Consider the following 20,791-nt stretch of genomic DNA (forward strand, 5'->3'; position numbering starts at 1 on the left):
GATAATTTCCTCTGCTAACAATTATTTTGCCAGGATGTGATTGAGGCAGTTTTATTATTGGGTGGGCGTGGTCACATGGCACCTCTCACCTCTCCTCGTTAGTATAGTGGACAGTATCTCCGCCTGTCACGCGGAAGACCGGGGTTCGATTCCCCGACGGGGAGTATAAGTCTTTAATCAATATTAACTAAAGTAACACCCAATGACCCATGAGCTGGTGGAGTTTTCAACGACCTATCTGTTTAACCCAACGACTGTCAATACAAAGACCTAAAGAGGTTAAATACCTGAAAGCTTCAGCCTGTATGGGTTCAAGTCCCATACAGGGTGATTAACAGCAGTGGATGCGTGCTGGGCCCATAACCAAGAGATTGATAATTTCCTCTGCTAACAATTATTTTGCCAGGATGTGATTGAGGCAGTTTTATTATTGGGTGGGCGTGGTCACATGGCACCTCTCACCTCTCCTCGTTAGTATAGTGGACAGTATCTCCGCCTGTCACGCGGAAGACCGGGGTTCGATTCCCCGACGGGGAGTATAAGTCTTTAACCTATTTAATCAATATTTACTAATGCAACACCATCCGATCACGACCTACTGCTGTCGACTCAGTTTCCGTAGTGTAGTGGTTATCACGTTCGCCTCACACGCGAAAGGTCCCCGGTTCGAAACCGGGCGGAAACACTTATTCTTTGTTTTCACTTGCTTGACAAGTGCCGTCAACGTTAGCTCGTCACTATAGCTGCTAGCTTGTAACATATGTCATCCGTTAACAGGCACAAAAAAAAGCTTGTCATAGTTATAGTGGTTGAACGAGCCTGTATCAGTACATTTATAAAACATGATATAGCTGCTATCACATGTAGCTTATTCATATTATCTTATGATCAAGGCCACTATGAGCTTGAATTAGTGCAGTTCGCCCTCATGATGACCAGCCAACAGCGGGTAGCATGTAGCATGTAGACTAGATCAAAAGCTGGAGCTAACCAAGTATTGTTCAGCTTAGACCAGCCGCTCCGCTGTCTGTCTTCCAAAGTCACAATCAGTTTCCGTAGTGTAGTGGTTATCACGTTCGCCTAACACGCGAAAGGTCCCCGGTTCGAGACCGGGCGGAAACAGAGGTTTTTCTCCTGGAGCTCACCAGAGGGTTCAAGACCCATCTGGGGTGATTAACAGCAGATTGGGGCAGCGGAACAAGCTGGGCCCATAACCCAGTGGTCGATAGATCGAAACTATCCTCTGCTAGCAATGTTTTACCAGGATGTGATTGTCAGTAAATATTTCACAAAGAGAGACTACAGCTGTTTAATACAGTACCTCCTTGACAGCGTAGATAGAGACTGTCCTGCTTGTGTTTCTTAAAGTTGTTCATTTCCAATCCAAAATGGTTCTTTTTTTTCTAACTGATTAAGGGAGATTTCTGTTATTTAACCTCTGTGGGTCAGCCACCTACACTTCAGTCCTAAATCTTTTCCCAGACAAGTCAATTCCCAACCACACCCCAAGTCCTGTGACTCTAATGATTCACACAGTATCAAGTTGGGTCTATGACTAGTAGGTAACCATAGCGTTCACACCTAAACTCGGGAGACCCCAATGACCCAAGAGCTGTTCGAGGTGTTAATGACCTATCTGTTTAACCCAACGACTGTCAACACAAAGACCTTAAGAGGTTAAATACCTGAAAGCTTCCAGTTAGAGGTGAACAAGCCTTTTGGATGAGAGGCAAAATGTCTACAAAAAACACAAGCAAACCAAGTTGCCTATGCACATATCACTCTATAGCGCCATGTTTTCAAGAGAAATTAGGTGGAAAAACGCATCCAATCGGGCCCCAGTGGCCTAATGGATAAGGCACTGGCCTCCTAAGCCAGGGATTGTGGGTTCAAGTCCCATCTGGGGTGATTAAGAGCAGAGTGGCGCAGCGGAAGCGTGCTGGGCCCATAACCCAGAGGTCGATAGATCGAAACTATCCTCTGCTAACAATAATTTTGCCAGGAAGTGATTGAGGCAGTTTTTTGATTGGGTGGACGTGGTCACATGGCACCTCTCACCTCTCCTCGTTAGTATAGTGGACAGTATCTCCGCCTGTCACGCGGAAGACCGGGGTTCGATTCCCCGACGGGGAGTATAAGTCTTTAATCAATATTAACTAAAGTAACACCCAATGACCCATGAGCTGGTGGAGTTTTCAACGACCTATCTGTTTAACCCAACGACTGTCAATACAAAGACCTAAAGAGGTTAAATACCTGAAAGCTTCAGCCTGTATGGGTTCAAGTCCCATACAGGGTGATTAACAGCAGCGGATGCGTGCTGGGCCCATAACCAAGAGATTGATAATTTCCTCTGCTAACAATTATTTTGCCAGGATGTGATTGAGGCAGTTTTATTATTGGGTGGGCGTGGTCACATGGCACCTCTCACCTCTCCTCGTTAGTATAGTGGACAGTATCTCCGCCTGTCACGCGGAAGACCGGGGTTCGATTCCCCGACGGGGAGTATAAGTCTTTAATCAATATTAACTAAAGTAACACCCAATGACCCATGAGCTGGTGGAGTTTTCAACGACCTATCTGTTTAACCCAACGACTGTCAATACAAAGACCTAAAGAGGTTAAATACCTGAAAGCTTCAGCCTGTATGGGTTCAAGTCCCATACAGGGTGATTAACAGCAGCGGATGCGTGCTGGGCCCATAACCAAGAGATTGATAATTTCCTCTGCTAACAATTATTTTGCCAGGATGTGATTGAGGCAGTTTTATTATTGGGTGGGCGTGGTCACATGGCACCTCTCACCTCTCCTCGTTAGTATAGTGGACAGTATCTCCGCCTGTCACGCGGAAGACCGGGGTTCGATTCCCCGACGGGGAGTATAAGTCTTTAACCTATTTAATCAATATTTACTAATGCAACACCATCCGATCACGACCTACTGCTGTCGACTCAGTTTCCGTAGTGTAGTGGTTATCACGTTCGCCTCACACGCGAAAGGTCCCCGGTTCGAAACCGGGCGGAAACACTTATTCTTTGTTTTCACTTGCTTGACAAGTGCCGTCAACGTTAGCTCGTCACTATAGCTGCTAGCTTGTAACATATGTCATCCGTTAACAGGCACAAAAAAAAGCTTGTCATAGTTATAGTGGTTGAACGAGCCTGTATCAGTACATTTATAAAACATGATATAGCTGCTATCACATGTAGCTTATTCATATTATCTTATGATCAAGGCCACTATGAGCTTGAATTAGTGCAGTTCGCCCTCATGATGACCAGCCAACAGCGGGTAGCATGTAGCATGTAGACTAGATCAAAAGCTGGAGCTAACCAAGTATTGTTCAGCTTAGACCAGCCGCTCCGCTGTCTGTCTTCCAAAGTCACAATCAGTTTCCGTAGTGTAGTGGTTATCACGTTCGCCTAACACGCGAAAGGTCCCCGGTTCGAGACCGGGCGGAAACAGAGGTTTTTCTCCTGGAGCTCACCAGAGGGTTCAAGACCCATCTGGGGTGATTAACAGCAGATTGGGGCAGCGGAACAAGCTGGGCCCATAACCCAGTGGTCGATAGATCGAAACTATCCTCTGCTAGCAATGTTTTACCAGGATGTGATTGTCAGTAAATATTTCACAAAGAGAGACTACAGCTGTTTAATACAGTACCTCCTTGACAGCGTAGATAGAGACTGTCCTGCTTGTGTTTCTTAAAGTTGTTCATTTCCAATCCAAAATGGTTCTTTTTTTTCTAACTGATTAAGGGAGATTTCTGTTATTTAACCTCTGTGGGTCAGCCACCTACACTTCAGTCCTAAATCTTTTCCCAGACAAGTCAATTCCCAACCACACCCCAAGTCCTGTGACTCTAATGATTCACACAGTATCAAGTTGGGTCTATGACTAGTAGGTAACCATAGCGTTCACACCTAAACTCGGGAGACCCCAATGACCCAAGAGCTGTTCGAGGTGTTAATGACCTATCTGTTTAACCCAACGACTGTCAACACAAAGACCTTAAGAGGTTAAATACCTGAAAGCTTCCAGTTAGAGGTGAACAAGCCTTTTGGATGAGAGGCAAAATGTCTACAAAAAACACAAGCAAACCAAGTTGCCTATGCACATATCACTCTATAGCGCCATGTTTTCAAGAGAAATTAGGTGGAAAAACGCATCCAATCGGGCCCCAGTGGCCTAATGGATAAGGCACTGGCCTCCTAAGCCAGGGATTGTGGGTTCAAGTCCCATCTGGGGTGATTAAGAGCAGAGTGGCGCAGCGGAAGCGTGCTGGGCCCATAACCCAGAGGTCGATAGATCGAAACTATCCTCTGCTAACAATAATTTTGCCAGGAAGTGATTGAGGCAGTTTTTTGATTGGGTGGACGTGGTCACATGGCACCTCTCACCTCTCCTCGTTAGTATAGTGGACAGTATCTCCGCCTGTCACGCGGAAGACCGGGGTTCGATTCCCCGACGGGGAGTATAAGTCTTTAATCAATATTAACTAAAGTAACACCCAATGACCCATGAGCTGGTGGAGTTTTCAACGACCTATCTGTTTAACCCAACGACTGTCAATGCAAAGACCTAAAGAGGTTAAATACCTGAAAGCTTCAGCCTGTATGGGTTCAAGTCCCATACAGGGTGATTAACAGCAGCGGATGCGTGCTGGGCCCATAACCAAGAGATTGATAATTTCCTCTGCTAACAATTATTTTGCCAGGATGTGATTGAGGCAGTTTTATTATTGGGTGGGCGTGGTCACATGGCACCTCTCACCTCTCCTCGTTAGTATAGTGGACAGTATCTCCGCCTGTCACGCGGAAGACCGGGGTTCGATTCCCCGACGGGGAGTATAAGTCTTTAATCAATATTAACTAAAGTAACACCCAATGACCCATGAGCTGGTGGAGTTTTCAACGACCTATCTGATTAACCCAACGACTGTCAATACAAAGACCTAAAGAGGTTAAATACCTGAAAGCTTCAGCCTGTATGGGTTCAAGTCCCATACAGGGTGATTAACAGCAGCGGATGCGTGCTGGGCCCATAACCAAGAGATTGATAATTTCCTCTGCTAACAATTATTTTGCCAGGATGTGATTGAGGCAGTTTTATTATTGGGTGGGCGTGGTCACATGGCACCTCTCACCTCTCCTCGTTAGTATAGTGGACAGTATCTCCGCCTGTCACGCGGAAGACCGGGGTTCGATTCCCCGACGGGGAGTATAAGTCTTTAACCTATTTAATCAATATTTACTAATGCAACACCATCCGATCACGACCTACTGCTGTCGACTCAGTTTCCGTAGTGTAGTGGTTATCACGTTCGCCTCACACGCGAAAGGTCCCCGGTTCGAAACCGGGCGGAAACACTTATTCTTTGTTTTCACTTGCTTGACAAGTGCCGTCAACGTTAGCTCGTCACTATAGCTGCTAGCTTGCAACATATGTCATCCGTTAACAGGCACAAAAAAAAGCTTGTCGTAGTTACAGTGGTTGAACGAGCCTGTATCAGTACATTTATAAAACATGATATAGCTGCTATCACATGTAGCTTATTCATATTATCTTATGATCAAGGCCACTATGAGCTTGAATTAGTGCAGTTCGCCCTCATGATGACCAGCCAACAGCGGGTAGCATGTAGCATGTAGACTAGATCAAAAGCTGGAGCTAACCAAGTATTGTTCAGCTTAGATCAGCCGCTCCGCTGTCTGTCTTCCAAAGTCACAATCAGTTTCCGTAGTGTAGTGGTTATCACGTTCGCCTAACACGCGAAAGGTCCCCGGTTCGAGACCGGGCGGAAACAGAGGTTTTTCTCCTGGAGCTCACCAGAGGGTTCAAGACCCATCTGGGGTGATTAACAGCAGATTGGGGCAGCGGAACAAGCTGGGCCCATAACCCAGTGGTCGATAGATCGAAACTATCCTCTGCTAGCAATGTTTTACCAGGATGTGATTGTCAGTAAATATTTCACAAAGAGAGACTACAGCTGTTTAATACAGTACCTCCTTCACAGCGTAGATAGAGACTGTCCTGATTGTGTTTCTTAAAGTTGTTCATTTCCAATCCAAAATGGTTCTTTTTTTTCTAACTGATTAAGGGAGATTTCTGTTATTTAACCTCTGTGGGTCAGCCACCTACACTTCAGTCCTAAATCTTTTCCCAGACAAGTCAATTCCCAACCACACCCCAAGTCCTGTGACTCTAATGATTCACACAGTATCAAGTTGGGTCTATGACTAGTAGGTAACCATAGCGTTCACACCTAAACTCGGGAGACCCCAATGACCCAAGAGCTGTTCGAGGTGTTAATGACCTATCTGTTTAACCCAACGACTGTCAACACAAAGACCTTAAGAGGTTAAATACCTGAAAGCTTCCAGTTAGAGGTGAACAAGCCTTTTGGATGAGAGGCAAAATGTCTACAAAAAACACAAGCAAACCAAGTTGCCTATGCACATATCACTCTATAGCGCCATGTTTTCAAGAGAAATTAGGTGGAAAAACGCATCCAATCGGGCCCCAGTGGCCTAATGGATAAGGCACTGGCCTCCTAAGCCAGGGATTGTGGGTTCAAGTCCCATCTGGGGTGATTAAGAGCAGAGTGGCGCAGCGGAAGCGTGCTGGGCCCATAACCCAGAGGTCGATAGATCGAAACTATCCTCTGCTAACAATAATTTTGCCAGGAAGTGATTGAGGCAGTTTTTTGATTGGGTGGACGTGGTCACATGGCACCTCTCACCTCTCCTCGTTAGTATAGTGGACAGTATCTCCGCCTGTCACGCGGAAGACCGGGGTTCGATTCCCCGACGGGGAGTATAAGTCTTTAATCAATATTAACTAAAGTAACACCCAATGACCCATGAGCTGGTGGAGTTTTCAACGACCTATCTGTTTAACCCAACGACTGTCAATACAAAGACCTAAAGAGGTTAAATACCTGAAAGCTTCAGCCTGTATGGGTTCAAGTCCCATACAGGGTGATTAACAGCAGCGGATGCGTGCTGGGCCCATAACCAAGAGATTGATAATTTCCTCTGCTAACAATTATTTTGCCAGGATGTGATTGAGGCAGTTTTATTATTGGGTGGGCGTGGTCACATGGCACCTCTCACCTCGCCTCGTTAGTATAGTGGACAGTATCTCCGCCTGTCACGCGGAAGACCGGGGTTCGATTCCCCGACGGGGAGTATAAGTCTTTAATCAATATTAACTAAAGTAACACCCAATGACCCATGAGCTGGTGGAGTTTTCAACGACCTATCTGTTTAACCCAACGACTGTCAATACAAAGACCTAAAGAGGTTAAATACCTGAAAGCTTCAGCCTGTATGGGTTCAAGTCCCATACAGGGTGATTAACAGCAGCGGATGCGTGCTGGGCCCATAACCAAGAGATTGATAATTTCCTCTGCTAACAATTATTTTGCCAGGATGTGATTGAGGCAGTTTTATTATTGGGTGGGCGTGGTCACATGGCACCTCTCACCTCTCCTCGTTAGTATAGTGGACAGTATCTCCGCCTGTCACGCGGAAGACCGGGGTTCGATTCCCCGACGGGGAGTATAAGTCTTTAACCTATTTAATCAATATTTACTAATGTAACACCATCCGATCACGACCTACTGCTGTCGACTCAGTTTCCGTAGTGTAGTGGTTATCACGTTCGCCTCACACGCGAAAGGTCCCCGGTTCGAAACCGGGCGGAAACACTTATTCTTTGTTTTCACTTGCTTGACAAGTGCCGTCAACGTTAGCTCGTCACTATAGCTGCTAGCTTGTAACATATGTCATCCGTTAACAGGCACAAAAAAAAGCTTGTCATAGTTATAGTGGTTGAACGAGCCTGTATCAGTACATTTATAAAACATGATATAGCTGCTATCACATGTAGCTTATTCATATTATCTTATGATCAAGGCCACTATGAGCTTGAATTAGTGCAGTTCGCCCTCATGATGACCAGCCAACAGCGGGTAGCATGTAGCATGTAGACTAGATCAAAAGCTGGAGCTAACCAAGTATTGTTCAGCTTAGACCAGCCGCTCCGCTGTCTGTCTTCCAAAGTCACAATCAGTTTCCGTAGTGTAGTGGTTATCACGTTCGCCTAACACGCGAAAGGTCCCCGGTTCGAGACCGGGCGGAAACAGAGGTTTTTCTCCTGGAGCTCACCAGAGGGTTCAAGACCCATCTGGGGTGATTAACAGCAGATTGGGGCAGCGGAACAAGCTGGGCCCATAACCCAGTGGTCGATAGATCGAAACTATCCTCTGCTAGCAATGTTTTACCAGGATGTGATTGTCAGTAAATATTTCACAAAGAGAGACTACAGCTGTTTAATACAGTACCTCCTTGACAGCGTAGATAGAGACTGTCCTGCTTGTGTTTCTTAAAGTTGTTCATTTCCAATCCAAAATGGTTCTTTTTTTTCTAACTGATTAAGGGAGATTTCTGTTATTTAACCTCTGTGGGTCAGCCACCTACACTTCAGTCCTAAATCTTTTCCCAGACAAGTCAATTCCCAACCACACCCCAAGTCCTGTGACTCTAATGATTCACACAGTATCAAGTTGGGTCTATGACTAGTAGGTAACCATAGCGTTCACACCTCAACTCGGGAGACCCCAATGACCCAAGAGCTGTTCGAGGTGTTAATGACCTATCTGTTTAACCCAACGACTGTCAACACAAAGACCTTAAGAGGTTAAATACCTGAAAGCTTCCAGTTAGAGGTGAACAAGCCTTTTGGATGAGAGGCAAAATGTCTACAAAAAACACAAGCAAACCAAGTTGCCTATGCACATATCACTCTATAGCGCCATGTTTTCAAGAGAAATTAGGTGGAAAAACGCATCCAATCGGGCCCCAGTGGCCTAATGGATAAGGCACTGGCCTCCTAAGCCAGGGATTGTGGGTTCAAGTCCCATCTGGGGTGATTAAGAGCAGAGTGGCGCAGCGGAAGCGTGCTGGGCCCATAACCCAGAGGTCGATAGATCGAAACTATCCTCTGCTAACAATAATTTTGCCAGGAAGTGATTGAGGCAGTTTTATTATTGGGTGGGCGTGGTCACATGGCACCTCTCACCTCTCCTCGTTAGTATAGTGGACAGTATCTCCGCCTGTCACGCGGAAGACCGGGGTTCGATTCCCCGACGGGGAGTATAAGTCTTTAATCAATATTAACTAAAGTAACACCCAATGACCCATGAGCTGGTGGAGTTTTCAACGACCTATCTGTTTAACCCAACGACTGTCAATACAAAGACCTAAAGAGGTTAAATACCTGAAAGCTTCAGCCTGTATGGGTTCAAGTCCCATACAGGGTGATTAACAGCAGCGGATGCGTGCTGGGCCCATAACCAAGAGATTGATAATTTCCTCTGCTAACAATTATTTTGCCAGGATGTGATTGAGGCAGTTTTATTATTGGGTGGGCGTGGTCACATGGCACCTCTCACCTCTCCTCGTTAGTATAGTGGACAGTATCTCCGCCTGTCACGCGGAAGACCGGGGTTCGATTCCCCGACGGGGAGTATAAGTCTTTAACCTATTTAATCAATATTTACTAATGCAACACCATCCGATCACGACCTACTGCTGTCGACTCAGTTTCCGTAGTGTAGTGGTTATCACGTTCGCCTCACACGCGAAAGGTCCCCGGTTCGAAACCGGGCGGAAACACTTATTCTTTGTTTTCACTTGCTTGACAAGTGCCGTCAACGTTAGCTCGTCACTATAGCTGCTAGCTTGTAACATATGTCATCCGTTAACAGGCACAAAAAAAAGCTTGTCATAGTTATAGTGGTTGAACGAGCCTGTATCAGTACATTTATAAAACATGATATAGCTGCTATCACATGTAGCTTATTCATATTATCTTATGATCAAGGCCACTATGAGCTTGAATTAGTGCAGTTCGCCCTCATGATGACCAGCCAACAGCGGGTAGCATGTAGCATGTAGACTAGATCAAAAGCTGGAGCTAACCAAGTATTGTTCAGCTTAGACCAGCCGCTCCGCTGTCTGTCTTCCAAAGTCACAATCAGTTTCCGTAGTGTAGTGGTTATCACGTTCGCCTAACACGCGAAAGGTCCCCGGTTCGAGACCGGGCGGAAACAGAGGTTTTTCTCCTGGAGCTCACCAGAGGGTTCAAGACCCATCTGGGGTGATTAACAGCAGATTGGGGCAGCGGAACAAGCTGGGCCCATAACCCAGTGGTCGATAGATCGAAACTATCCTCTGCTAGCAATGTTTTACCAGGATGTGATTGTCAGTAAATATTTCACAAAGAGAGACTACAGCTGTTTAATACAGTACCTCCTTGACAGCGTAGATAGAGACTGTCCTGCTTGTGTTTCTTAAAGTTGTTCATTTCCAATCCAAAATGGTTCTTTTTTTTCTAACTGATTAAGGGAGATTTCTGTTATTTAACCTCTGTGGGTCAGCCACCTACACTTCAGTCCTAAATCTTTTCCCAGACAAGTCAATTCCCAACCACACCCCAAGTCCTGTGACTCTAATGATTCACACAGTATCAAGTTGGGTCTATGACTAGTAGGTAACCATAGCGTTCACACCTAAACTCGGGAGACCCCAATGACCCAAGAGCTGTTCGAGGTGTTAATGACCTATCTGTTTAACCCAACGACTGTCAACACAAAGACCTTAAGAGGTTAAATACCTGAAAGCTTCCAGTTAGAGGTGAACAAGCCTTTTGGATGAGAGGCAAAATGTCTACAAAAAACACAAGCAAACCAAGTTGCCTATGCACATATCACTCTATAGCGCCATGTTTTCAAGAGAAATTAGGTGGAAAAACGCATCCAATCGGGCCCCAGTGGCCTAATGGATAAGGCACTGGCCTCCTAAGCCAGGGATTGTGGGTTCAAGTCCCATCTGGGGTGATTAAGAGCAGAGTGGCGCAGCGGAAGCGTGCTGGGCCCATAACCCAGAGGTCGATAGATCGAAACTATCCTCTGCTAACAATAATTTTGCCAGGAAGTGATTGAGGCAGTTTTTTGATTGGGTGGACGTGGTCACATGGCACCTCTCACCTCTCCTCGTTAGTATAGTGGACAGTATCTCCGCCTGTCACGCGGAAGACCGGGGTTCGATTCCCCGACGGGGAGTATAAGTCTTTAATCAATATTAACTAAAGTAACACCCAATGACCCATGAGCTGGTGGAGTTTTCAACGACCTATCTGTTTAACCCAACGACTGTCAATGCAAAGACCTAAAGAGGTTAAATACCTGAAAGCTTCAGCCTGTATGGGTTCAAGTCCCATACAGGGTGATTAACAGCAGCGGATGCGTGCTGGGCCCATAACCAAGAGATTGATAATTTCCTCTGCTAACAATTATTTTGCCAGGATGTGATTGAGGCAGTTTTATTATTGGGTGGGCGTGGTCACATGGCACCTCTCACCTCTCCTCGTTAGTATAGTGGACAGTATCTCCGCCTGTCACGCGGAAGACCGGGGTTCGATTCCCCGACGGGGAGTATAAGTCTTTAATCAATATTAACTAAAGTAACACCCAATGACCCATGAGCTGGTGGAGTTTTCAACGACCTATCTGATTAACCCAACGACTGTCAATACAAAGACCTAAAGAGGTTAAATACCTGAAAGCTTCAGCCTGTATGGGTTCAAGTCCCATACAGGGTGATTAACAGCAGCGGATGCGTGCTGGGCCCATAACCAAGAGATTGATAATTTCCTCTGCTAACAATTATTTTGCCAGGATGTGATTGAGGCAGTTTTATTATTGGGTGGGCGTGGTCACATGGCACCTCTCACCTCTCCTCGTTAGTATAGTGGACAGTATCTCCGCCTGTCACGCGGAAGACCGGGGTTCGATTCCCCGACGGGGAGTATAAGTCTTTAACCTATTTAATCAATATTTACTAATGCAACACCATCCGATCACGACCTACTGCTGTCGACTCAGTTTCCGTAGTGTAGTGGTTATCACGTTCGCCTCACACGCGAAAGGTCCCCGGTTCGAAACCGGGCGGAAACACTTATTCTTTGTTTTCACTTGCTTGACAAGTGCCGTCAACGTTAGCTCGTCACTATAGCTGCTAGCTTGTAACATATGTCATCCGTTAACAGGCACAAAAAAAAGCTTGTCATAGTTATAGTGGTTGAACGAGCCTGTATCAGTACATTTATAAAACATGATATAGCTGCTATCACATGTAGCTTATTCATATTATCTTATGATCAAGGCCACTATGAGCTTGAATTAGTGCAGTTCGCCCTCATGATGACCAGCCAACAGCGGGTAGCATGTAGCATGTAGACTAGATCAAAAGCTGGAGCTAACCAAGTATTGTTCAGCTTAGACCAGCCGCTCCGCTGTCTGTCTTCCAAAGTCACAATCAGTTTCCGTAGTGTAGTGGTTATCACGTTCGCCTAACACGCGAAAGGTCCCCGGTTCGAGACCGGGCGGAAACAGAGGTTTTTCTCCTGGAGCTCACCAGAGGGTTCAAGACCCATCTGGGGTGATTAACAGCAGATTGGGGCAGCGGAACAAGCTGGGCCCATAACCCAGTGGTCGATAGATCGAAACTATCCTCTGCTAGCAATGTTTTACCAGGATGTGATTGTCAGTAAATATTTCACAAAGAGAGACTACAGCTGTTTAATACAGTACCTCCTTGACAGCGTAGATAGAGACTGTCCTGCTTGTGTTTCTTAAAGTTGTTCATTTCCAATCCAAAATGGTTCTTTTTTTTCTAACTGATTAAGGGAGATTTCTGTTATTTAACCTCTGTGGGTCAGCCACCTACACTTCAGTCCTAAATCTTTTCCCAGACAAGTCAATTCCCAACCACACCCCAAGTCCTGTGACTCTAATGATTCACACAGTATCAAGTTGGGTCTATGACTAGTAGGTAACCATAGCGTTCACACCTCAACTCGGGAGACCCCAATGACCCAAGAGCTGTTCGAGGTGTTAATGACCTATCTGTTTAACCCAACGACTGTCAACACAAAGACCTTAAGAGGTTAAATACCTGAAAGCTTCCAGTTAGAGGTGAACAAGCCTTTTGGATGAGAGGCAAAATGTCTACAAAAAACACAAGCAAACCAAGTTGCCTATGCACATATCACTCTATAGCGCCATGTTTTCAAGAGAAATTAGGTGGAAAAACGCATCCAATCGGGCCCCAGTGGCCTAATGGATAAGGCACTGGCCTCCTAAGCCAGGGATTGTGGGTTCAAGTCCCATCTGGGGTGATTAAGAGCAGAGTGGCGCAGCGGAAGCGTGCTGGGCCCATAACCCAGAGGTCGATAGATCGAAACTATCCTCTGCTAACAATAATTTTGCCAGGAAGTGATTGAGGCAGTTTTATTATTGGGTGGGCGTGGTCACATGGCACCTCTCACCTCTCCTCGTTAGTATAGTGGACAGTATCTCCGCCTGTCACGCGGAAGACCGGGGTTCGATTCCCCGACGGGGAGTATAAGTCTTTAATCAATATTAACTAAAGTAACACCCAATGACCCATGAGCTGGTGGAGTTTTCAACGACCTATCTGTTTAACCCAACGACTGTCAATACAAAGACCTAAAGAGGTTAAATACCTGAAAGCTTCAGCCTGTATGGGTTCAAGTCCCATACAGGGTGATTAACAGCAGCGGATGCGTGCTGGGCCCATAACCAAGAGATTGATAATTTCCTCTGCTAACAATTATTTTGCCAGGATGTGATTGAGGCAGTTTTATTATTGGGTGGGCGTGGTCACATGGCACCTCTCACCTCTCCTCGTTAGTATAGTGGACAGTATCTCCGCCTGTCACGCGGAAGACCGGGGTTCGATTCCCCGACGGGGAGTATAAGTCTTTAACCTATTTAATCAATATTTACTAATGTAACACCATCCGATCACGACCTGCTGCTGTCGACTCAGTTTCCGTAGTGTAGTGGTTATCACGTTCGCCTCACACGCGAAAGGTCCCCGGTTCGAAACCGGGCGGAAACACTTATTCTTTGTTTTCACTTGCTTGACAAGTGCCGTCAACGTTAGCTCGTCACTATAGCTGCTAGCTTGCAACATATGTCATCCGTTAACAGGCACAAAAAAAAGCTTGTCGTAGTTACAGTGGTTGAACGAGCCTGTATCAGTACATTTATAAAACATGATATAGCTGCTATCACATGTAGCTTATTCATATTATCTTATGATCAAGGCCACTATGAGCTTGAATTAGTGCAGTTCGCCCTCATGATGACCAGCCAACAGCGGGTAGCATGTAGCATGTAGACTAGATCAAAAGCTGGAGCTAACCAAGTATTGTTCAGCTTAGATCAGCCGCTCCGCTGTCTGTCTTCCAAAGTCACAATCAGTTTCCGTAGTGTAGTGGTTATCACGTTCGCCTAACACGCGAAAGGTCCCCGGTTCGAGACCGGGCGGAAACAGAGGTTTTTCTCCTGGAGCTCACCAGAGGGTTCAAGACCCATCTGGGGTGATTAACAGCAGATTGGGGCAGCGGAACAAGCTGGGCCCATAACCCAGTGGTCGATAGATCGAAACTATCCTCTGCTAGCAATGTTTTACCAGGATGTGATTGTCAGTAAATATTTCACAAAGAGAGACTACAGCTGTTTAATACAGTACCTCCTTCACAGCGTAGATAGAGACTGTCCTGATTGTGTTTCTTAAAGTTGTTCATTTCCAATCCAAAATGGTTCTTTTTTTTCTAACTGATTAAGGGAGATTTCTGTTATTTAACCTCTGTGGGTCAGCCACCTACACTTCAGTCCTAAATCTTTTCCCAGACAAGTCAATTCCCAACCACACCCCAAGTCCTGTGACTCTAATGATTCACACAGTATCAAGTTGGGTCTATGACTAGTAGGTAACCATAGCGTTCACACCTAAACTCGGGAGACCCCAATGACCCAAGAGCTGTTCGAGGTGTTAATGACCTATCTGTTTAACCCAACGACTGTCAACACAAAGACCTTAAGAGGTTAAATACCTGAAAGCTTCCAGTTAGAGGTGAACAAGCCTTTTGGATGAGAGGCAAAATGTCTACAAAAAACACAAGCAAACCAAGTTGCCTATGCACATATCACTCTATAGCGCCATGTTTTCAAGAGAAATTAGGTGGAAAAACGCATCCAATCGGGCCCCAGTGGCCTAATGGATAAGGCACTGGCCTCCTAAGCCAGGGATTGTGGGTTCAAGTCCCATCTGGGGTGATTAAGAGCAGAGTGGCGCAGCGGAAGCGTGCTGGGCCCATAACCCAGAGGTCGATAGATCGAAACTATCCTCTGCTAACAATAATTTTGCCAGGAAGTGATTGAGGCAGTTTTTTGATTGGGTGGACGTGGTCACATGGCACCTCTCACCTCTCCTCGTTAGTATAGTGGACAGTATCTCCGCCTGTCACGCGGAAGACCGGGGTTCGATTCCCCGACGGGGAGTATAAGTCTTTAATCAATATTAACTAAAGTAACACCCAATGACCCATGAGCTGGTGGAGTTTTCAACGACCTATCTGTTTAACCCAACGACTGTCAATACAAAGACCTAAAGAGGTTAAATACCTGAAAGCTTCAGCCTGTATGGGTTCAAGTCCCATACAGGGTGATTAACAGCAGCGGATGCGTGCTGGGCCCATAACCAAGAGATTGATAATTTCCTCTGCTAACAATTATTTTGCCAGGATGTGATTGAGGCAGTTTTATTATTGGGTGGGCGTGGTCACATGGCACCTCTCACCTCGCCTCGTTAGTATAGTGGACAGTATCTCCGCCTGTCACGCGGAAGACCGGGGTTCGATTCCCCGACGGGGAGTATAAGTCTTTAATCAATATTAACTAAAGTAACACCCAATGACCCATGAGCTGGTGGAGTTTTCAACGACCTATCTGTTTAACCCAACGACTGTCAATACAAAGACCTAAAGAGGTTAAATACCTGAAAGCTTCAGCCTGTATGGGTTCAAGTCCCATACAGGGTGATTAACAGCAGCGGATGCGTGCTGGGCCCATAACCAAGAGATTGATAATTTCCTCTGCTAACAATTATTTTGCCAGGATGTGATTGAGGCAGTTTTATTATTGGGTGGGCGTGGTCACATGGCACCTCTCACCTCTCCTTGTTAGTATAGTGGACAGTATCTCCGCCTGTCACGCGGAAGACCGGGGTTCGATTCCCCGACGGGGAGTATAAGTCTTTAACCTATTTAATCAATATTTACTAATGTAACACCATCCGATCACGACCTACTGCTGTCGACTCAGTTTCCGTAGTGTAGTGGTTATCACGTTCGCCTCACACGCGAAAGGTCCCCGGTTCGAAACCGGGCGGAAACACTTATTCTTTGTTTTCACTTGCTTGACAAGTGCCGTCAACGTTAGCTCGTCACTATAGCTGCTAGCTTGTAACATATGTCATCCGTTAACAGGCACAAAAAAAAGCTTGTCATAGTTATAGTGGTTGAACGAGCCTGTATCAGTACATTTATAAAACATGATATAGCTGCTATCACATGTAGCTTATTCATATTATCTTATGATCAAGGCCACTATGAGCTTGAATTAGTGCAGTTCGCCCTCATGATGACCAGCCAACAGCGGGTAGCATGTAGCATGTAGACTAGATCAAAAGCTGGAGCTAACCAAGTATTGTTCAGCTTAGACCAGCCGCTCCGCTGTCTGTCTTCCAAAGTCACAATCAGTTTCCGTAGTGTAGTGGTTATCACGTTCGCCTAACACGCGAAAGGTCCCCGGTTCGAGACCGGGCGGAAACAGAGGTTTTTCTCCTGGAGCTCACCAGAGGGTTCAAGACCCATCTGGGGTGATTAACAGCAGATTGGGGCAGCGGAACAAGCTGGGCCCATAACCCAGTGGTCGATAGATCGAAACTATCCTCTGCTAGCAATGTTTTACCAGGATGTGATTGTCAGTAAATATTTCACAAAGAGAGACTACAGCTGTTTAATACAGTACCTCCTTGACAGCGTAGATAGAGACTGTCCTGCTTGTGTTTCTTAAAGTTGTTCATTTCCAATCCAAAATGGTTCTTTTTTTTCTAACTGATTAAGGGAGATTTCTGTTATTTAACCTCTGTGGGTCAGCCACCTACACTTCAGTCCTAAATCTTTTCCCAGACAAGTCAATTCCCAACCACACCCCAAGTCCTGTGACTCTAATGATTCACACAGTATCAAGTTGGGTCTATGACTAGTAGGTAACCATAGCGTTCACACCTCAACTCGGGAGACCCCAATGACCCAAGAGCTGTTCGAGGTGTTAATGACCTATCTGTTTAACCCAACGACTGTCAACACAAAGACCTTAAGAGGTTAAATACCTGAAAGCTTCCAGTTAGAGGTGAACAAGCCTTTTGGATGAGAGGCAAAATGTCTACAAAAAACACAAGCAAACCAAGTTGCCTATGCACATATCACTCTATAGCGCCATGTTTTCAAGAGAAATTAGGTGGAAAAACGCATCCAATCGGGCCCCAGTGGCCTAATGGATAAGGCACTGGCCTCCTAAGCCAGGGATTGTGGGTTCAAGTCCCATCTGGGGTGATTAAGAGCAGAGTGGCGCAGCGGAAGCGTGCTGGGCCCATAACCCAGAGGTCGATAGATCGAAACTATCCTCTGCTAACAATAATTTTGCCAGGAAGTGATTGAGGCAGTTTTATTATTGGGTGGGCGTGGTCACATGGCACCTCTCACCTCTCCTCGTTAGTATAGTGGACAGTATCTCCGCCTGTCACGCGGAAGACCGGGGTTCGATTCCCCGACGGGGAGTATAAGTCTTTAATCAATATTAACTAAAGTAACACCCAATGACCCATGAGCTGGTGGAGTTTTCAACGACCTATCTGTTTAACCCAACGACTGTCAATACAAAGACCTAAAGAGGTTAAATACCTGAAAGCTTCAGCCTGTATGGGTTCAAGTCCCATACAGGGTGATTAACAGCAGCGGATGCGTGCTGGGCCCATAACCAAGAGATTGATAATTTCCTCTGCTAACAATTATTTTGCCAGGATGTGATTGAGGCAGTTTTATTATTGGGTGGGCGTGGTCACATGGCACCTCTCACCTCTCCTTGTTAGTATAGTGGACAGTATCTCCGCCTGTCACGCGGAAGACCGGGGTTCGATTCCCCGACGGGGAGTATAAGTCTTTAACCTATTTAATCAATATTTACTAATGTAACACCATCCGATCACGACCTACTGCTGTCGACTCAGTTTCCGTAGTGTAGTGGTTATCACGTTCGCCTCACACGCGAAAGGTCCCCGGTTCGAAACCGGGCGGAAACACTTATTCTTTGTTTTCACTTGCTTGACAAGTGCCGTCAACGTTAGCTCGTCACTATAGCTGCTAGCTTGTAACATATGTCATCCGTTAACAGGCACAAAAAAAAGCTTGTCATAGTTATAGTGGTTGAACGAGCCTGTATCAGTACATTTATAAAACATGATATAGCTGCTATCACATGTAGCTTATTCATATTATCTTATGATCAAGGCCACTATGAGCTTGAATTAGTGCAGTTCGCCCTCATGATGACCAGCCAACAGCGGGTAGCATGTAGCATGTAGACTAGATCAAAAGCTGGAGCTAACCAAGTATTGTTCAGCTTAGACCAGCCGCTCCGCTGTCTGTCTTCCAAAGTCACAATCAGTTTCCGTAGTGTAGTGGTTATCACGTTCGCCTAACACGCGAAAGGTCCCCGGTTCGAGACCGGGCGGAAACAGAGGTTTTTCTCCTGGAGCTCACCAGAGGGTTCAAGACCCATCTGGGGTGATTAACAGCAGATTGGGGCAGCGGAACAAGCTGGGCCCATAACCCAGTGGTCGATAGATCGAAACTATCCTCTGCTAGCAATGTTTTACCAGGATGTGATTGTCAGTAAATATTTCACAAAGAGAGACTACAGCTGTTTAATACAGTACCTCCTTGACAGCGTAGATAGAGACTGTCCTGCTTGTGTTTCTTAAAGTTGTTCATTTCCAATCCAAAATGGTTCTTTTTTTTCTAACTGATTAAGGGAGATTTCTGTTATTTAACCTCTGTGGGTCAGCCACCTACACTTCAGTCCTAAATCTTTTCCCAGACAAGTCAATTCCCAACCACACCCCAAGTCCTGTGACTCTAATGATTCACACAGTATCAAGTTGGGTCTATGACTAGTAGGTAACCATAGCGTTCACACCTCAACTCGGGAGACCCCAATGACCCAAGAGCTGTTCGAGGTGTTAATGACCTATCTGTTTAACCCAACGACTGTCAACACAAAGACCTTAAGAGGTTAAATACCTGAAAGCTTCCAGTTAGAGGTGAACAAGCCTTTTGGATGAGAGGCAAAATGTCTACAAAAAACACAAGCAAACCAAGTTGCCTATGCACATATCACTCTATAGCGCCATGTTTTCAAGAGAAATTAGGTGGAAAAACGCATCCAATCGGGCCCCAGTGGCCTAATGGATAAGGCACTGGCCTCCTAAGCCAGGGATTGTGGGTTCAAGTCCCATCTGGGGTGATTAAGAGCAGAGTGGCGCAGCGGAAGCGTGCTGGGCCCATAACCCAGAGGTCGATAGATCGAAACTATCCTCTGCTAACAATAATTTTGCCAGGAAGTGATTGAGGCAGTTTTATTATTGGGTGGGCGTGGTCACATGGCACCTCTCACCTCTCCTCGTTAGTATAGTGGACAGTATCTCCGCCTGTCACGCGGAAGACCGGGGTTCGATTCCCCGACGGGGAGTATAAGTCTTTAATCAATATTAACTAAAGTAACACCCAATGACCCATGAGCTGGTGGAGTTTTCAACGACCTATCTGTTTAACCCAACGACTGTCAATACAAAGACCTAAAGAGGTTAAATACCTGAAAGCTTCAGCCTGTATGGGTTCAAGTCCCATACAGGGTGATTAACAGCAGCGGATGCGTGCTGGGCCCATAACCAAGAGATTGATAATTTCCTCTGCTAACAATTATTTTGCCAGGATGTGATTGAGGCAGTTTTATTATTGGGTGGGCGTGGTCACATGGCACCTCTCACCTCTCCTCGTTAGTATAGTGGACAGTATCTCCGCCTGTCACGCGGAAGACCGGGGTTCGATTCCCCGACGGGGAGTATAAGTCTTTAACCTATTTAATCAATATTTACTAATGTAACACCATCCGATCACGACCTACTGCTGTCGACTCAGTTTCCGTAGTGTAGTGGTTATCACGTTCGCCTCACACGCGAAAGGTCCCCGGTTCGAAATGGTTCTTTTTTTTCTAACTGATTAAGGGAGATTTCTGTTATTTAACCTCTGTGGGTCAGCCACCTACACTTCAGTCCTAAATCTTTTCCCAGACAAGTCAATTCCCAACCACACCCCAAGTCCTGTGACTCTAATGATTCACACAGTATCAAGTTGGGTCTATGACTAGTAGGTAACCATAGCGTTCACACCTCAACTCGGGAGACCCCAATGACCCAAGAGCTGTTCGAGGTGTTAATGACCTATCTGTTTAACCCAACGACTGTCAACACAAAGACCTTAAGAGGTTAAATACCTGAAAGCTTCCAGTTAGAGGTGAACAAGCCTTTTGGATGAGAGGCAAAATGTCTACAAAAAACACAAGCAAACCAAGTTGCCTATGCACATATCACTCTATAGCGCCATGTTTTCAAGAGAAATTAGGTGGAAAAACGCATCCAATCGGGCCCCAGTGGCCTAATGGATAAGGCACTGGCCTCCTAAGCCAGGGATTGTGGGTTCAAGTCCCATCTGGGGTGATTAAGAGCAGAGT

The 20,791-nt window shown here is 45.9% G+C and overlaps 1 protein-coding gene and 53 non-coding genes across 54 annotated transcripts in view; 53 read left to right on the plus strand and 1 right to left on the minus strand.

Annotated features, from left to right (window-relative positions):
• sema3h (sema domain, immunoglobulin domain (Ig), short basic domain, secreted, (semaphorin) 3H) overlaps positions 1–20,791 on the minus strand; it is a 180,098-nt gene that overhangs the window by 80,559 nt on the left and 78,748 nt on the right. The window lies entirely within an intron of this gene.
• On the plus strand, positions 93–164 carry trnad-guc (transfer RNA aspartic acid (anticodon GUC)). Its single transcript has one exon. It is a non-coding gene; the product is annotated as a tRNA-Asp (tRNA).
• On the plus strand, positions 466–537 carry trnad-guc (transfer RNA aspartic acid (anticodon GUC)). Its single transcript has one exon. It is a non-coding gene; the product is annotated as a tRNA-Asp (tRNA).
• trnav-cac (transfer RNA valine (anticodon CAC)) lies at positions 613–685 on the plus strand. The gene has a single exon. It is a non-coding gene; the product is annotated as a tRNA-Val (tRNA).
• trnav-aac (transfer RNA valine (anticodon AAC)) lies at positions 1,050–1,122 on the plus strand. Its single transcript has one exon. It is a non-coding gene; the product is annotated as a tRNA-Val (tRNA).
• Positions 1,836–1,908, plus strand: trnar-ccu (transfer RNA arginine (anticodon CCU)). Its single transcript has one exon. It is a non-coding gene; the product is annotated as a tRNA-Arg (tRNA).
• trnad-guc (transfer RNA aspartic acid (anticodon GUC)) lies at positions 2,062–2,133 on the plus strand. Its single transcript has one exon. It is a non-coding gene; the product is annotated as a tRNA-Asp (tRNA).
• On the plus strand, positions 2,435–2,506 carry trnad-guc (transfer RNA aspartic acid (anticodon GUC)). The gene has a single exon. It is a non-coding gene; the product is annotated as a tRNA-Asp (tRNA).
• trnad-guc (transfer RNA aspartic acid (anticodon GUC)) lies at positions 2,808–2,879 on the plus strand. The gene has a single exon. It is a non-coding gene; the product is annotated as a tRNA-Asp (tRNA).
• On the plus strand, positions 2,955–3,027 carry trnav-cac (transfer RNA valine (anticodon CAC)). The gene has a single exon. It is a non-coding gene; the product is annotated as a tRNA-Val (tRNA).
• trnav-aac (transfer RNA valine (anticodon AAC)) lies at positions 3,392–3,464 on the plus strand. Its single transcript has one exon. It is a non-coding gene; the product is annotated as a tRNA-Val (tRNA).
• Positions 4,178–4,250, plus strand: trnar-ccu (transfer RNA arginine (anticodon CCU)). The gene has a single exon. It is a non-coding gene; the product is annotated as a tRNA-Arg (tRNA).
• trnad-guc (transfer RNA aspartic acid (anticodon GUC)) lies at positions 4,404–4,475 on the plus strand. The gene has a single exon. It is a non-coding gene; the product is annotated as a tRNA-Asp (tRNA).
• On the plus strand, positions 4,777–4,848 carry trnad-guc (transfer RNA aspartic acid (anticodon GUC)). Its single transcript has one exon. It is a non-coding gene; the product is annotated as a tRNA-Asp (tRNA).
• On the plus strand, positions 5,150–5,221 carry trnad-guc (transfer RNA aspartic acid (anticodon GUC)). The gene has a single exon. It is a non-coding gene; the product is annotated as a tRNA-Asp (tRNA).
• trnav-cac (transfer RNA valine (anticodon CAC)) lies at positions 5,297–5,369 on the plus strand. The gene has a single exon. It is a non-coding gene; the product is annotated as a tRNA-Val (tRNA).
• trnav-aac (transfer RNA valine (anticodon AAC)) lies at positions 5,734–5,806 on the plus strand. The gene has a single exon. It is a non-coding gene; the product is annotated as a tRNA-Val (tRNA).
• Positions 6,520–6,592, plus strand: trnar-ccu (transfer RNA arginine (anticodon CCU)). The gene has a single exon. It is a non-coding gene; the product is annotated as a tRNA-Arg (tRNA).
• On the plus strand, positions 6,746–6,817 carry trnad-guc (transfer RNA aspartic acid (anticodon GUC)). Its single transcript has one exon. It is a non-coding gene; the product is annotated as a tRNA-Asp (tRNA).
• trnad-guc (transfer RNA aspartic acid (anticodon GUC)) lies at positions 7,119–7,190 on the plus strand. Its single transcript has one exon. It is a non-coding gene; the product is annotated as a tRNA-Asp (tRNA).
• Positions 7,492–7,563, plus strand: trnad-guc (transfer RNA aspartic acid (anticodon GUC)). The gene has a single exon. It is a non-coding gene; the product is annotated as a tRNA-Asp (tRNA).
• Positions 7,639–7,711, plus strand: trnav-cac (transfer RNA valine (anticodon CAC)). The gene has a single exon. It is a non-coding gene; the product is annotated as a tRNA-Val (tRNA).
• On the plus strand, positions 8,076–8,148 carry trnav-aac (transfer RNA valine (anticodon AAC)). The gene has a single exon. It is a non-coding gene; the product is annotated as a tRNA-Val (tRNA).
• trnar-ccu (transfer RNA arginine (anticodon CCU)) lies at positions 8,862–8,934 on the plus strand. The gene has a single exon. It is a non-coding gene; the product is annotated as a tRNA-Arg (tRNA).
• On the plus strand, positions 9,088–9,159 carry trnad-guc (transfer RNA aspartic acid (anticodon GUC)). The gene has a single exon. It is a non-coding gene; the product is annotated as a tRNA-Asp (tRNA).
• trnad-guc (transfer RNA aspartic acid (anticodon GUC)) lies at positions 9,461–9,532 on the plus strand. The gene has a single exon. It is a non-coding gene; the product is annotated as a tRNA-Asp (tRNA).
• trnav-cac (transfer RNA valine (anticodon CAC)) lies at positions 9,608–9,680 on the plus strand. Its single transcript has one exon. It is a non-coding gene; the product is annotated as a tRNA-Val (tRNA).
• trnav-aac (transfer RNA valine (anticodon AAC)) lies at positions 10,045–10,117 on the plus strand. Its single transcript has one exon. It is a non-coding gene; the product is annotated as a tRNA-Val (tRNA).
• On the plus strand, positions 10,831–10,903 carry trnar-ccu (transfer RNA arginine (anticodon CCU)). Its single transcript has one exon. It is a non-coding gene; the product is annotated as a tRNA-Arg (tRNA).
• trnad-guc (transfer RNA aspartic acid (anticodon GUC)) lies at positions 11,057–11,128 on the plus strand. Its single transcript has one exon. It is a non-coding gene; the product is annotated as a tRNA-Asp (tRNA).
• On the plus strand, positions 11,430–11,501 carry trnad-guc (transfer RNA aspartic acid (anticodon GUC)). Its single transcript has one exon. It is a non-coding gene; the product is annotated as a tRNA-Asp (tRNA).
• trnad-guc (transfer RNA aspartic acid (anticodon GUC)) lies at positions 11,803–11,874 on the plus strand. The gene has a single exon. It is a non-coding gene; the product is annotated as a tRNA-Asp (tRNA).
• On the plus strand, positions 11,950–12,022 carry trnav-cac (transfer RNA valine (anticodon CAC)). The gene has a single exon. It is a non-coding gene; the product is annotated as a tRNA-Val (tRNA).
• On the plus strand, positions 12,387–12,459 carry trnav-aac (transfer RNA valine (anticodon AAC)). Its single transcript has one exon. It is a non-coding gene; the product is annotated as a tRNA-Val (tRNA).
• Positions 13,173–13,245, plus strand: trnar-ccu (transfer RNA arginine (anticodon CCU)). Its single transcript has one exon. It is a non-coding gene; the product is annotated as a tRNA-Arg (tRNA).
• Positions 13,399–13,470, plus strand: trnad-guc (transfer RNA aspartic acid (anticodon GUC)). The gene has a single exon. It is a non-coding gene; the product is annotated as a tRNA-Asp (tRNA).
• On the plus strand, positions 13,772–13,843 carry trnad-guc (transfer RNA aspartic acid (anticodon GUC)). Its single transcript has one exon. It is a non-coding gene; the product is annotated as a tRNA-Asp (tRNA).
• trnav-cac (transfer RNA valine (anticodon CAC)) lies at positions 13,919–13,991 on the plus strand. Its single transcript has one exon. It is a non-coding gene; the product is annotated as a tRNA-Val (tRNA).
• On the plus strand, positions 14,356–14,428 carry trnav-aac (transfer RNA valine (anticodon AAC)). Its single transcript has one exon. It is a non-coding gene; the product is annotated as a tRNA-Val (tRNA).
• On the plus strand, positions 15,142–15,214 carry trnar-ccu (transfer RNA arginine (anticodon CCU)). Its single transcript has one exon. It is a non-coding gene; the product is annotated as a tRNA-Arg (tRNA).
• trnad-guc (transfer RNA aspartic acid (anticodon GUC)) lies at positions 15,368–15,439 on the plus strand. The gene has a single exon. It is a non-coding gene; the product is annotated as a tRNA-Asp (tRNA).
• trnad-guc (transfer RNA aspartic acid (anticodon GUC)) lies at positions 15,741–15,812 on the plus strand. The gene has a single exon. It is a non-coding gene; the product is annotated as a tRNA-Asp (tRNA).
• trnad-guc (transfer RNA aspartic acid (anticodon GUC)) lies at positions 16,114–16,185 on the plus strand. Its single transcript has one exon. It is a non-coding gene; the product is annotated as a tRNA-Asp (tRNA).
• trnav-cac (transfer RNA valine (anticodon CAC)) lies at positions 16,261–16,333 on the plus strand. Its single transcript has one exon. It is a non-coding gene; the product is annotated as a tRNA-Val (tRNA).
• On the plus strand, positions 16,698–16,770 carry trnav-aac (transfer RNA valine (anticodon AAC)). Its single transcript has one exon. It is a non-coding gene; the product is annotated as a tRNA-Val (tRNA).
• trnar-ccu (transfer RNA arginine (anticodon CCU)) lies at positions 17,484–17,556 on the plus strand. The gene has a single exon. It is a non-coding gene; the product is annotated as a tRNA-Arg (tRNA).
• On the plus strand, positions 17,710–17,781 carry trnad-guc (transfer RNA aspartic acid (anticodon GUC)). Its single transcript has one exon. It is a non-coding gene; the product is annotated as a tRNA-Asp (tRNA).
• trnad-guc (transfer RNA aspartic acid (anticodon GUC)) lies at positions 18,083–18,154 on the plus strand. Its single transcript has one exon. It is a non-coding gene; the product is annotated as a tRNA-Asp (tRNA).
• Positions 18,230–18,302, plus strand: trnav-cac (transfer RNA valine (anticodon CAC)). Its single transcript has one exon. It is a non-coding gene; the product is annotated as a tRNA-Val (tRNA).
• On the plus strand, positions 18,667–18,739 carry trnav-aac (transfer RNA valine (anticodon AAC)). Its single transcript has one exon. It is a non-coding gene; the product is annotated as a tRNA-Val (tRNA).
• On the plus strand, positions 19,453–19,525 carry trnar-ccu (transfer RNA arginine (anticodon CCU)). Its single transcript has one exon. It is a non-coding gene; the product is annotated as a tRNA-Arg (tRNA).
• trnad-guc (transfer RNA aspartic acid (anticodon GUC)) lies at positions 19,679–19,750 on the plus strand. The gene has a single exon. It is a non-coding gene; the product is annotated as a tRNA-Asp (tRNA).
• On the plus strand, positions 20,052–20,123 carry trnad-guc (transfer RNA aspartic acid (anticodon GUC)). Its single transcript has one exon. It is a non-coding gene; the product is annotated as a tRNA-Asp (tRNA).
• trnar-ccu (transfer RNA arginine (anticodon CCU)) lies at positions 20,705–20,777 on the plus strand. The gene has a single exon. It is a non-coding gene; the product is annotated as a tRNA-Arg (tRNA).

The sequence above is a fragment of the Pleuronectes platessa genome, chromosome 6 (assembly GCF_947347685.1).
Source record: "Pleuronectes platessa chromosome 6, fPlePla1.1, whole genome shotgun sequence".
NCBI classification, from domain to species: domain Eukaryota; kingdom Metazoa; phylum Chordata; class Actinopteri; order Pleuronectiformes; family Pleuronectidae; genus Pleuronectes; species Pleuronectes platessa.